The sequence below is a fragment of the Canis lupus genome, chromosome 5 (assembly GCF_048164855.1).
Source record: "Canis lupus baileyi chromosome 5, mCanLup2.hap1, whole genome shotgun sequence".
Lineage (NCBI taxonomy): Eukaryota > Metazoa > Chordata > Mammalia > Carnivora > Canidae > Canis > Canis lupus.
In genome coordinates this window covers 60,923,611-60,938,190 of record NC_132842.1, presented here as the reverse complement: position 1 = coordinate 60,938,190, position 14,580 = coordinate 60,923,611, and the positions used below count along the sequence as shown (strand labels likewise).

Here is a 14,580-nt window from a genome sequence, read left to right as displayed (position 1 = left end):
GCTACATTCCCACTACTACTCTGATTGTCAACTTACTCGAAATTTTTCTTTAAATTGACCTTTAAAAAACACTGTCTATGATCAAGAAATTTTTATATATCAAATGCAATGGAGGTAGTGTTTTGAAAAGAGTAAACCTCTTGTCTATACTGCAAAAATCCTCCCCCCACCTCTAGCAACCATTAGAGTAAAGCTGTAGGGTATGGTATAGAGGACCCCAAAATAGGACAGAGTGGAGAATCTGCCCTCTCCTGCACCATGGATCTTGGAAAGGAAAAGGGAACAGCAGTAGAGAATCGGGGAGTGATACAAAGTGAACTGAATCCCCCTCTTAGACTGAAGTCCCAAAGTAGGAGGTATGCTAGACAGAGGAGCTGAAGGCAGCCGTGGTTCTCCAGGAGGAGACTGCCACAGGGGTCCCCCAAATCCCTAAACCAGCCTGTGGCAGTCACAACCATGTGGAAGGGGGTTGGGCAAGAGAGATCTCAGGTGATGCTCCTGTTTAACCTGAATCAGCTATTCCTTAGGAAGGCCACAAACATGGCCTTGAAGAGAATTCAGAAGTAATTGGGACTATGGTTGGGAGCTGAATAGGAAGGAGGTCAGGGGACCCACAGAGGTGCTTCCTGGGCTTGAGGACAAAGTGGAACCACAACTTGACTTGGGTGAAGCATGGTGCTGACTGCTGGACAGAGCCAAAGTGGGGGCACTGAGTCCCCAAGGAAAGATCCATGGGCTTTGACCAAGGCAACAGGATAGACCATGAGCTCATCATGTTAGAATTGATCATCCTCCCAGGAACCCAGTGCACAGGGAAGTTGCTGCAGACAGCCCAACAATGCTAGGAACTTTGCAAGTGAGTCTAGGTTCCCACTACCCTTCTACTGATAAGGTCATATACGCTTCCTCCAATTCATGCACCCAGACATCATCTTGGAGAGGACGGGAAGTAAATCTGAGAGGCTGTGCATTTATTTGAAAAAGCTTATGTTACTTAAAGAGACTTTAAATTATTGAATAGGGCTGAGTTTACCAGAGGAGCTCCATGTAAATATCATCCATTAACCATGGCAGTGGAGTAGGGTGGGGGAAGTGTTCTCTCCTGGTTAAAAAGAAAAATTAGTAAGTGTTATAGATACATATAAGAAACACACTATGGCCAGACTGGGTCTACCTTTTCTACAAACTGAGCCCTGAAAGAGAACTGTGGAGGGTGTGACTTCTAAGTGCTTATCTGGTATTTGCTCTTCAAGGTGCCACTTCTGCTTATCTCAGGTGTCCCCTAATGGACAGACTCCCAACTCTGGGAAACTGACATGGCAGGAAATAATGATACTAGCTTTCATTCACTGACTGCTTTGTAGGTATCACAGCCTGGACTAAACGTTTTGCAGCCATTACCTTATTTAATGCCATTATTTTTATTTTGCAGAGGAGGACACTCTGCAAGGTAGGATGAATCGTCAGATACCACAGAGCTGAGGAGCCAGCACATCTGGGACTTGAGCCCAGACTTCTGCCTCCAAGCTGCAGTCTTTGCCATTTTGGGAGAAGGAGCGGGAATGAGGAGCAACAGGAAGGTCAGGGAGCATGGGCTGACTTCTGCAGTTTTTGGGCCATTAAAGATCATCTAATCTTCTAGGAAGCTGAGGAACCACCTGACATCACCTCCTTGGACCTTGCTGTTCCCATCAGTAGTGCAGACCAGTGGCCTGGAGGGCCCCCAAGATACAGATGAGGTCTCTGTGATGAGCTCTCTCTGTTCTCTGAGACTGCTCTGCTGAAACCCTGAGGGAGAAATCAGAATGAGAGAGGACCTCAATCTGAGGCTTGGCTTTGGCTTAGAACATAGGCTTATCTACCCTGCTGCCATTGGCCTCAGGGTGGAGACTGGCCTGCAGGTGGACAGAACAAAGGGAGGATGCTCTGGGGAAGGGTTCAGGTAACCAGGAAATGCCCCTCTACCCCAACAGGGGTCCAGAGCTGGGCACCCTAGAGCTTCCTTCCAATGACCTTTCTTCAAACCCACCTCACTCTGCTGTTCAACTCAAACACTTCAACAGGATGTTTAGATCTTTTCCCATCCTGCTCCATCCTGCCTTGCCAGATGGATGCCTCACTGAACTCCGTTGGTGCACCCACATCACTGCACCCCCATCACTGTGCTCCCATCACTGAAACCCCATCCTTCTAGCCCCATTGCCGCACACCTATAACTGAGCTCCCATCACTGCACCCCATCCCTAAAGCCCCTTACTGAACTCCCGTCATTATATCCCATCCCTCTAGCCACATCACTACACCCTCATCACTGTGTTCCCATCACTGCACTCCATCACTGCACCCCAACTACATCCAGTCTTTGTTAATTACATTTTCCTTTCCTGGAATGTTTTGCCTTGACTTCTTCACCTGGTAAAACTCTACTGGTCTTTCAAGATTGCACAGAAATACCATCTCCTTCATGCAGACCTACTTATTCTCAGGTGCTAGAATCATTTTCTCCTTTTCTCCTATGCACTTTGTTGATGTTTCTTTTTTTTTTAAGATTTTATTTATTTATTCTTGAGAGAGAGAAGGAGAGACAGAGCCAGAGACACAGGCAGAGGGAGAAGCAGGCTCCATGCACTGGGAGCCCGAAGTGGGATTCGATCCCGGGCCTCCAGGACCGCGCCCTGGGCCAAAGGCAGGCGCCAAACCGCTGCGCCACCCAGGGATCCCGTTGATGTTTCTATTATACTATTTACAATGTTCCATCCCAGTTCGATGGCTGGTTTAGTCACAAATGATGGTGATGGTAATGACCATGTTGACGTTGCTTGTCTCCTGGTCACAGAATCTCAGCCCATTTCTGCTTTACATCACAGTGGCAGTGGACAGTTCTGTGCAGGCTCAGCCTCACCTTGCACTGACTGCACACCACCTGAAGCATGGGTAGGCCACATGACTTTCTGTTGTCTGACCCAGGGCCTTCTCCCCAACACAAATATCCCCTGAGACTTTGTTTAAGCAAGATTGAATTAGAGTAACACAGGAGTAATCCTCAAGAAAGGGAGCATGAGACCTGGGAGATACACGCTCCAGCTTCTGGAGGCATTCTATGTGCTGCTCAGGAGGCAGAAGATTCTAAAAAAATTGTTGCTTACAGTAGCAGTCTCAGTAATACCACCTATCTTGTCTTTTCTCCCTCCTCTCCCTGCCCCAAGCCCTGCTCTCAGGGAAACAATCTAAATGAGTGAGCACCAGAAGGAGACCTAGAAAGTAGACTGCCAGCAGAATTCCATAACTGGATCACTCACTATTCAGACAGGATCACATGGCAAAGATTCTCAGGGGTGGGCTGGGATGTGGTCCAGCTGGAGGGGCACCAGTGAAATATGCCTTAACCCCAGCCTCTCTAAGGTATAGATGGTAACTATAAGGGCTATGGTGTTGGCTGGAGTTCATTAACTGCCTTGGAAACCTTGAAAAAAAAAATGACAATCAGCTATCAACACAGAGTGAAAATTAGAAGGCTTCCTGGCAGCTTTTAAAGATAACTTTATCTCCTTGAACCACAGTGAGATGAGACCCAAGATTTAACAATGAGTCAGAGAGCTCCAGAGGAGGTTGAATGTGTAGCCGTGGAAGAGTTCTTTATGCTAAAGTCAGCCCCTAGGTAAGATGATTAGGACCCAGAGACATGGGATGGAGACATTTGGATGGATGCATTTGAGAACCATGGAAACTCAGATTCTCCTAAACTCTCCAAACTAGTAGGGGCTGCCCTCTTCTACTTACTAGAGGAGAGCAGACTTGATTTGGGATGTGTATCTCTCACGAAAATGGTTTTCCTCATCGAGGTCACCCTATTTCATACAATACCCCTGGTCAGTCATGAGAGCCAGGTTTCAGCATAGCTGGAGCAAGGAAATATAGTTCCTTCTCCAGGAGGAAATGGCTTTCTCACTGAATTAATTGAATAACATGGCCAATATGTCCTGGCAGCAACTGAGAAAAACGTGTGGGAGTGAATCCTGAGGGCAGTGGACCTGAGGGGTGGGGCAGAAGATAAGATTGGGTAGGAGAGAATTTATTAACACAAGAGTACATTCCCATGATTCAGGATTTATTGTCCTGAAAGAATGCCTTGAGCTGTCCTAATATGCTGCAGGGATGGTTCCTTGAAGCTTGAACACAATGACAACTTACAGTAAATGAGATGGAGATATTAGAATTGCCATGGCCGAGTACTGATAAAGGGATCAGAAGTTTCAGGAAGTGGGTCTATTAGAGTGACTTTGTTTCCTAGAATGAGGGAACTCAAAACCTAGTGATGTTTACTAGGAGCACCCATGGGCTCTCTTTACTAGAGCAGTGAGGAATGCACCAGTGTAGAGGATACCTGCATCTTTGAGAAGCCCAATGGTGACAATTCTTGGTAAGTTGGGGTTGACAGTAGGCAATGCTACCATGAAAATGGGCTTTGTTCAGATTCAGCCAATGTGAATGAATCTGGACTAGCAGAAGCCAGGTAGTGTTCCTTAAGAACCAGAGATAAGGTGGGAATAACTCCCTCCTTGGGCAGCAAAGACAGAGTGGCAATCAGGGCACCTTGTCCCACTGAAATCTAGGACAGTGACTAACAGACCATGCTATTCCTAGAAGTAAGATAGGTAGGCAGCCAACTTGAGTATTGCTTCACTTGTAAAACCAGAAAAAGTCAAGAGCTGGTGAGCAGAAGTTTCATGTCAGCCAAAACAATGAAAAATCACAATGACTTACCAGATGTTTCCAGATCTAAACCACTTCTCAAACTTATTGAGGCCACTGATTAGAGGATACTGGGTCCTCTTAAAGAAGAACTATGCAATGCCACTACAAATATATGTATATTTGCATATATGTGTGTGTGTGTGTATATATATATATAATATATATATAATAATCATTCCCTCAAACCTTCCCTAAAGGACTTTGTAGCTAGGACCTGTCTAATCACGGGAAATTCCAGATGCATGCTCATTTGGTGCCCATTGTTTAGCATTTCTTCTCAACAAGGACCCACTAACACTCTAGGAGATGCTTCTCAAAGGGCATGTAATTCTCCATTTTCTGCTGCAGTTAGCAAGGACTTACTCCAGAATTCCAGGGACCTATATCATGATTCTCCCACTGGAGTTTGCCATAAACTCCACACTGCATCTTTTCCCATCTCTGACATTTCCAATATCATAGGGCCTGCCAGATCCTATCACTCAGACAGCAGGGATGAGTGCTCCACAGTGCCACTTCCTCTCCAGACCCCACTCAGACCTGGCAGCCTTTCATGTCACCTGGTACTTGGGCCAGCTGAATATCATGTACAAATATCCTTATCAACTAGACAGTGATTGAGGGGTCACATTTAAAAAGTCACGATATATAAACACTCGGGAAAAGAATATGACATTGAATGGAGGTTTAATCCCTTCTATAGCCTGCAAGTAGCAGGGTTGATAGAATGAAAGAATGGAAATTTAAAGCAGTAAATGAAATTACTAACAGGTAAACCACATTTGTCAGATGGACTAATGTGGCTTTAATACATTTAAATAATCAACCAGTAGGTCCTGTTGCCCCATATACCAGACTGGGGACTCATGCTCAGATGCCCAACAGTGACAGGGAATAGCCATTGCCCTGGCTTTCACCAAGAATCAATGTGCTATGCTGCTGAGAACATCAAGCCCCTTCATGCCTGAGAAAGGTGTCATCTACTAGAACTTACAATGGGACATCCCACTAGGATGGGCTAGTTACTTCAAACTCCTGGGTGAGGGGCAACTACTCCATCTCCACTGGGATCCTATTCTCCTGATGCAAACCAGACCTGTTGAAAGCACTAGGCCTGTAGCAGAACACACACTACTGAGAGGGGAGGGAGTCCTGATCTGGCCTATTCTGCCCCGAGTCCATCTCCTCATGCCTGACAGTGCTGCCCCCACTAGCCAACATGTATGGTACGGGCATCCAGGTAAAGTGAGCAAGTTCTGTTTTCCACTGGTATGATCATTTGGCCACCATCTTTGTTTTCTCCATTGGTCTAAAAGACATTATAACATACATAAATGTCCCTACTAAATTCATCCAACAAATCCTAAATGATAGCCAGCCAAACATTTCCTTACCCAACACTGAAATGTCTCTCATAAGAAAAATTGCCTTGCGGTATCTGGATGGATCAGTCAGTTGAGCATCTGACTCTTGATTTCGGCTCAGGTTGTGACCTTAGGGTCAAGAGATCAAGCCCTGCCTCAGGCTCTGTGCTCAGTGGGGAATCTGCTTGAGTTTCTCTCTCCCTCTCCCTCTGCCCCTTCCCCAACTCATGTGCACACATTCTTTCTAAAAATATATAAATAAATAAATCTTTAAAAAAAGAAAAATAAAAGCTATTCTGTAAGATAGGATGGCCTTGGATATTATTACTGCCTCCCAAGGAGACACCTGTGCTATTATCCAAATAAAATGTTATCCGTTCATACCTGATGAGTCTGCTAATGTATCATCTTTATTAAATTATGTGAGGACACAAGTGAATGCCCTGAGCAATCAACCTCCAGTCTAGAGGACTTAATAAATCAGTGGTTTGGCTGGATCATGGGCTGTTAGAGGAAAAAATTGATATTTATGTTGGAAATTATCTTGATCTGTGTTTTCTCTTGCATGTACTTCTATTGCTGCTGTAGTATCTGCCTCCAGTGCAGCCAGAGAGCCACCAAACGAATAGCTTCCATGCTAGTGAAACCCCTTGATGACCGCCTAGGGCACACCGAGGAAGAGGTTTGTGTGTAAGAGTGTGAGAGCCTGTCACAAGGGGTGGAACATTAGTGGAGGTCATTGAGAAGATGTGACCACCAGATGACCCAGGAACTGGACCTGGACAAACAAGAGGCTCCTCGCTTTCTCCCCCGACTTTGAAATGTACATTCTCCCCACCAGTCCCACAGTGGGAGCCATTTTAAAGGATGGAGCCCAGAGGGAATGAGGTGTTGTGGAGACCATCCGGATGGCATATACATATAAATTTGCAAGATTCTGGTGAAGGGTTGCTGAGACCTACTCATTTTGTGGCTGCCCAACACAAGCCTTACAAGTAAGTAAGTTCCCTTGTTTACTAAACCTGCCACCCCCCAATATGGAGTAGCCTGCCTCTTTCTTCCGTCTTCCCTTGCCTTCTGAGTACAGGAGGCAGCTTGTAACCCAACACCAACTAGACCTAACAGACATGTGCAGCATGCTGCGTCCAATAACAGCAAAAGATACATTCTTCTCCAGTGCACAAGGGATATTCTCCAAGGCATACCATATGTTGGACCACAAAACAAGTCTCAATAGATTTTTAAAAGCTTGAAATCATATAAAGCATCTCTCCTATCCCAGGGGAATGAAAGCAGAAATCAATGGCAATAGAAAATTCAGAAAATCCACAAATATGTGAAATTTAAACAAGACGCTTAGACAACCAACAAGTCAAAGAAGAAATCATGAAGGAATTAAAAAATACTTTGAGATGTTCTATGAAAGTATACACTCTTGACTTAAAAAAAATTACTCTGAGATGAATGAAATCAAGATACAACATAGCACAACTGATTTGGTGCTATGAGAACAGTGCTATAAATGCATTAAAAAAGAAGAAAGATCTCAAATAAATAATCTAAACTTCCACTTTAAGGGACTCAATAAAGAAGAGCAGACTCATTCTAAAGTAAGTGGAAGCAAGGAAGCAAGAAATGTCAGAATGTAGATAAAGCAGAGAATAGAAAAACAAGAGAATCAATGAAAACAAAAGCTGGTTCTTGAAAAGATTAACAAAAAAGAAAACAAAACTAAACTTTTTTCCAGATTGAACAAAACAAAAAGAGAAAAGGTTCAAAATACTAAGGTCAGTAATTAAAGTGGAAACATTACTTTCAACCTTATGGTATGTTTTTCAGGCTAAAATGACATGATAAATCAAATATAATTCAAATGTACCATAGGGCTCTAAGATACACGGAAGTAAAATCTATGACATGGGAGGAGCAGGTAAAGGGGATTCTATCATATTTAGTTCCCTATACTACGAAGCCAAAAAATGCAATAGCAGAGACCAAAAAAGAGAATCATGGGAAATTTTCAATTAATCTAAAAGAAAATAAGAAAGAAGAGACCATAAAGAGTACAAAAGAGGAGCGCCTAAGTGCCTCAGTTGGCTGAGTGTCCAACTTTTGATTTTGGCCTGGGTCTTGATATCAGGGTTGTGAGATTGAGCCCTGTGTCATGCCCCATGTTGGACCCTGCGCTGGGCATGGAGCCCACTTCAGATTCTCTCCTTCTACCTCTGGCTCTCCCCCCTCGCCTTCTCTAAAAACAAAATAAAACAAACTACAAAAGAACTGTCGGAAAGAAATACAAAACTAATAGCCAGATGATAAACTTCAGCCTACCTGTTTTAGTAAACACATTTAATAAAAATAGATTGAATGCTACAAGTTAAGACAGAGATTGTCAATGAGTTCAGTATAGTAGATTTCAAGATAAGAAATATTATCAGAGACAAACAGGAGCATTTTTTAGTAACAAAAAGAAAATACAGTGATCAGAAAGATAAAATAGTACTAATTGTGATATGTCTAACAACGATCCTCAAGACACATAAAAAAATATCGAACTATAAGAAGAAATGGAAAACGTTACAATCATGGTTAGACATTTTAATACATCTTTGTTCTTTTCCCAGAGTTAAAAGTCTCTCATGGTTTGTCTCCCTCTCTAATTTTTCCCACTCAGTCCCCCTCCTTTCCCTTATGATCCCTTTCACTAACAAAGGGTTGCAGAAGGGGAGGTGGGTGGGGGGATGTGGTAACTGGGTGAAGGGCACTGAGGAGGGCACTTGATGGAATGAGCACTGGGTGTTATACTATATGTTGGCAAATCAAACTTCAATAAAAACAAATATATAAAAAAAGAAGTTTTAATACAGGTATCTCCATTTAGCTAATTGAATAAGCAGAAAAAAATCAATAAAGATAGAAACTTAAACAATATTAATAATCAATTTGATCCTATTGATATATGCTAGACTAACAACTGAAAATTACACATTCTTTTCAGATGCACATAGAATATTTACTAACAGAGACCATATTTTGGGCCCTAAAGCAAGTTTTAATAAATTTTAAAGTATTAAAATAATTAAAATAAGTATATTCCCTGATAATGCACAATGCAGAAGTTGATAATTAGAAAAATTCCAAACACTTGGAAATCAAGCAGCACTCTTTCACATAATAAGGTAAATTAGACAGTGGAGTTCAGAGACTGGTGGACTTTTAGATATCATAAGTGGATTGACATCATCTGTGGAAGCATGCTCACTCAGGTGAGACTGCTATTGACCAGTCGCCCCTCAGAAGTGTGTTTATTGAACTCAATTTGTCCCTGGTGGCTGATTTTCAAAAGCGAGCAGATAATGATGATTTGTAGTTTGGAAAAGCATGTTCACTGAAGCAAGTTGTCATTGATCAATTGAATAAGTTTAAAGCTAGTTCTAGTGGCTACTTGTTACCATAGCTACAGAACAATCAGTCTATCAAGTCTGTGAGAACATATTTCTTTTCAATATGAAAAATCAATCTTTTCTACTATCAGAAAATTAGAAAATAAAATTATAATAGCATAAAAATATTACATACTAAGTGATATACTTAACAGGAGATCTAAAAGACCTCTGACTTAAAACTACAAAACACTGCTAAGAGGAATACATAAATAAATGAGGAGATAAACCATGCTCATGGATCCAAGGACAGTCAGTATTATCAAGACATCATTTCAACCCGAATTGATCTATAGAGTAAATTCAACCCAAACAAAAACTCCAGTAGGCCTTTTTTTTTAAAATAAATTGAAAAAGCTGATTCTAAAATGTAAAACCTTGAAAAAATTCTGGAGGACTACCAGACATCAAGACTTACTATAAAAGTAACTTGACCCCTACCTCATCATACACAGAAATTAATTTAGGACATATCAAAACCTAGATGTGAAAACATAAAACATTTTTATAATATTAGAATAGGCAAAGATTTCTGAGAGGATACAAAAGGCACTAATCAGAAAAGAAAAAAATAAATTGGACTTCATTAAAATTTAAAATGTCTACTTGTTGAGAGTCACCATTAAGAACACAAAAAGACAAGACACAGACTGAATGAAAACATTCACAATACATACATCTGACAAAGGAATCATATCTGGAATAAGTAAGAATTCCCATACCTCAACAATAAAAAGAAAAATAACTTAATTAAGAATTGGCAAAAAAGAGTTGGGGGGTGGACAAAATGGATGAAGCAGGTCAAAAGGCACAAATTTCCAGTTATAAAATAAATAAGTCCCAGGGATGTAATGTACAGCACGGTGCCGTAGTTAACCATACATATTGCATATCTGAAAGATACCAATAGGGTAAATCTTAAAAATTCTCATCACAAGAAAAAAATTTTGTAACTATGGGTGGTGATGGATGGTATCTCAACTTACCATGGTGATCACTTCACAGTGTGTACAAACTGAATCATTATGTTGTGCACCTGAAACTATGTTAATAGTTAATAGTAATAGATATGTTAATCATGCTTCAATTATTTAAAAACGAGCAAAAGATTTGAGCAGGCATTTTATAAAAGAACCAAGTAGTAAAGAAGCACATGAAAGGGTGTTCCATATCATTAGCCATCAGGGTAATGTGGGTAACAACACAGTGAGTACCATGATACACCCACCAAAAGGGCTAAAAGATGATTAATTTGAAGCAACCCGGCAGATAGCCACTTATTTCATTTTTCACCCTTGCATTCCTGGCTGTTGATCAATGGCTTCAGGTCTCTTCATCAGGGAGCTCTCTGCTCCTAGCCCCGTCCTTCCCACGGCCCTCGGGGCAGTTCATACCCTATCCTCTCTCCTTGAACTTAAAACTGTAATATCTAATCCAGGGCTATATCAAGGAAAAAAAGAGTATTTCAACCCCTATCAGGAGGGGGAAAGGAGCCAGAATGAGTTCTGGAAAATTGTTTCAGGAAAGGCTCAAATTTGTCCAAACCTAACTACATCTATATCCTTGGTATTGACTCTTCTACACTGACGCTGACCTTGGTCATGTGACTTGCTTTGGGCAATGAAACAACAGCAAATGCATGCAAAGAATTGTAATGTCCTTGTACAACGGGCTTGGCTTCTCTTGGTGCCCTTTGAAGCCTGCGATTACCATGTGTGAACCAGTCTGGCTAGCCTGCTGTATGATGGGAATCAGGGAGTCAGACCCAGTGCCCCCACTGCTCCAGCTGACAGCCATCCAACCCATACAGGCAGGGTTTCCTAGCTGAATGGCAGCAGACCACAGATGTATAAGTGATTCTAGCTAAAGCCAACAGAACTGCCTGAGTAAGCCCAGCCCAAATTGCTGACCCACAGAAACTTGAGCTGAATAGATGGTTATTTTTTAAGCCACTATGTACTGGGATGGTTTGTTGCACAGCAATGTATAACTGAGACATAAGTTGGTATGTAGATGTTAGATGCTGCCTAAAAAAAAAAAAAAAAACCTAAAATTCTTAAGACAGAACGTTGTATCTTTAGTGTGCTCTTAGCTGCTGCTGATAAGATAGAAAGCATGTAGCAAGGCAGAAAAAGAATAGACGCCTGGCAAACATTTCAGTTCCACACTATTGTTTCTCGAAGGCCATGTTCCAGGGGAGGCAGAGAAGAGTGGAGGAGAGCGGAGAGGAGCAACCCATGAGTCCAGAACAGAGGGGATCTGCATCATGCTCCTGGCTGGAGAGGGGGTGAGTCCTGCATCCCAAGTCAGAATGGTAACATGTACCTAAGCACAAGACCGTATAAACCATCATACAGATGGCCAAGTCCTCCTCCCTAATTGTAACCCACAAAGGGCATGGATCTTCTGAGCCTGTACTACCACTGGATGATAGATGTGGGACCCTATATGGACCAATTATTGAGAAATTGGTGGCCCTCCAAATCTCTTGCCCCTAGCCCATGCCACGGCACTGACATCCAGGGATTACGACCCAATCTCCAGAACTGGGGAGGGCATTAGGGAACCCAGAAAAAAGTTAAGTTAAGCTTTCCCACCACATGGAGTGAGAGGTCTGCATCCTAACTTAGCATTATTAACAATCAAGAATATTATACTTTTATTCTAAGTTTGGGGAAGTTACATTATCACACACCCCTTTGCTCCCTATGATTGTCTTGGGAGTCAAGCTTTAAAAGTTCAACTCCCGTGGATGGAACTGGAGGGTATTATGCTGAGTGAAGTAAGTCAGTCGGAGAAGGACAAACATTATATGTTCTCATTCATTTGGGGAATATAAATAATAGTGAAAGGGAATATAAGGGAAGGGAGAAGAAATGTGTGGGAAATATCAGAAAGGGAGACAGAACGTAAAGACTGCTAACTCTGGGAAACAAACTAGGGGTGGTAGAAGGGGAGGAGGGCGGGGGGTGGGAGTGAATGGGTGACGGGCACTGGGCGTTATTCTGTATGTTGGTAAATTGAACACCAATAAAAAATAAATTTAAATAAATAAATAAATATTCAAGTAAAAAAATAAAATAAAAGTTCAACTCCTTCCTTGCAATTGGAGGAAATACTTAAGTTAATTATGGGTAATATTGATATGACATAATTATTATGTAATATTTACTGTTCCATTATTATTATCATGACTTCCACTGTGCTAAGTGCTTTACATACGTTACTTTGTTTATTCTTCCTATGGCTGTATAAAGGGGTATTATTACTATTCCATTTTATAGATGAGAGAATTAAAGATTAGGGGAACTAAGTATTTAATTCATTCCCCAACTTCTAAGTCTGTTTTATCTACTCCCCTACACTGAAAATTTGTCTTTGGAAGCAGCAATCATGGCTGCACAGATGCCAAGAGAATTACAAGTAGGAGGGGTCCAGAGATGACCAAAGCCAGCCTGCTCATCAAAGCGATGGGGATGCCAAGAGTTAGAGGGGGCCGGGCTCACACCAGGACCACGGATCCTGACTCCTGACCACTCTTTTCTGCATGGAAGGTAGAGGATTCTCACTTTCCTGCCCCAGGGTGCTGACCTGACAATGTGCAAACACTGTGTACCAAAAGGGTGACATGCACTGTCTCATTTCATCCTCATGACAACTCTGGGAGATAGGGTTTATCCTCATTTTAAATGCAACAAAACTGCAGTTTCAAAAAGTTATTATCTTATCCAAGGTCCTGGATGCCTGAATGGCAGAGTCAGCATTTGAAAGTAAAACTATTAGAGAAGTCTGTTTTTTAACTCCTGATCTGCCTGCCTGGGGACCGGTGATCATCCCAGGAAATGAATTTACAAGGGGAGATTTCGTTAGTTGGGATCATTCCCACATGCCTACACTAGCCTCCACCTCTCCGGGCCTCACCTGCTCATGTGTGTGCCAAGAGCCCTCATTCTGCTCTTCTCAGGACTGCTAAGTGTTCCACCAGTCTAGGCCCATGCCAAGAGTATCTAACCGCTGGGGGCCATTCCCTGCTGTCCTCAATGGGAAACAAACTACTTTGTCTGGAGGTATGGGAGGGAAGAGCCAAGAAGCAGTGGGGAGGAGGGGGTTAGAGGTCATGATCTATTCATTGGTCTGACCAAAAGGCTAAAACACCTCCAGGGCTGGGAGCGGAGGGAGAGGGGTTTTCTGGAAGGGGAAGAAATGATCCTGGGACCCTCTAAGTGACCCAGGTTAGAAGGGGGCCAAGATGAAGGTTTGCTTTGTTTTACTCAGGAGATGTGGGTCAATACCCAAATGGAAGGGATGGGTCCTGGAGTGAGCCTGCTGTGATGGTTAATTTTATGTGTCAATTTGAAGGGATGAGAGGATGCCCAGATAGCTAGTAAGACATTATTTCTGAGTGTGTCTGTGAGGGTGTTTCTGAAAGAGATTAGCATTTTAATTAGTAGACTGTGTAAAAAGATTGCCCTCACCAGCGTGGGTGGGCATCATCCAATCTGTTGAGGGCCTGAATAGAACAAAAAAGTGGAGGCAGGGCAAATTTGCTTTTTGCTGGAGCTGAGGCATGTATCTTCTCCTGCCCTCCCAGCCTTTGGACTCAGATTGGGACTGAAACCACCGGCTGCCCTAGTTCTGAGGCCTGTGGACCTATATTGAATTACACCACAGACTTTCCTAGTTTTCCAGCTTGCAGACAGCAGATCATGGCCTTCTAGGCCTCCATAACCTATAATCATCCTCCTCTTATATATATATCTCTCTCTATATATACACTATTGGTTCTGTTCTTCTGGAGAATCCTAACTAGTACATCTACCTTCAAGTAGAGAAGGATCAAGGATGTGTCTGGATGTGAAGATGCATTCCCCAAACCCCCTCACGTTCCTGTTGGAAGAAGCTTGACAGAGCATCTCTTCCAAGCCTCTAAATGTATAATAGGGAAACCAAGATCCTACATGGGGCAGATATTTCCATGTTTCCTTTTTGCTTAAGAGGTACTTATAGATAGATGCCAA

The 14,580-nt window shown here is 42.4% G+C and overlaps 1 long non-coding RNA gene across 1 annotated transcript in view; it reads right to left on the bottom strand.

Annotated features, from left to right (window-relative positions):
- Positions 1–993: 993 nt before the first annotated feature.
- LOC140633010 (uncharacterized) overlaps positions 994–14,580 on the bottom strand; it is a 35,340-nt gene continuing 21,753 nt past the window's right edge. Inside the window, exons 2-3 of the long non-coding RNA XR_012030638.1 lie at positions 1,659–1,788; positions 994–1,102 (exon numbers count right to left, since the gene is read on the bottom strand). This is a non-coding gene — a long non-coding RNA (uncharacterized lncRNA). The remainder of the gene's footprint in view (positions 1,103–1,658; positions 1,789–14,580) is intronic.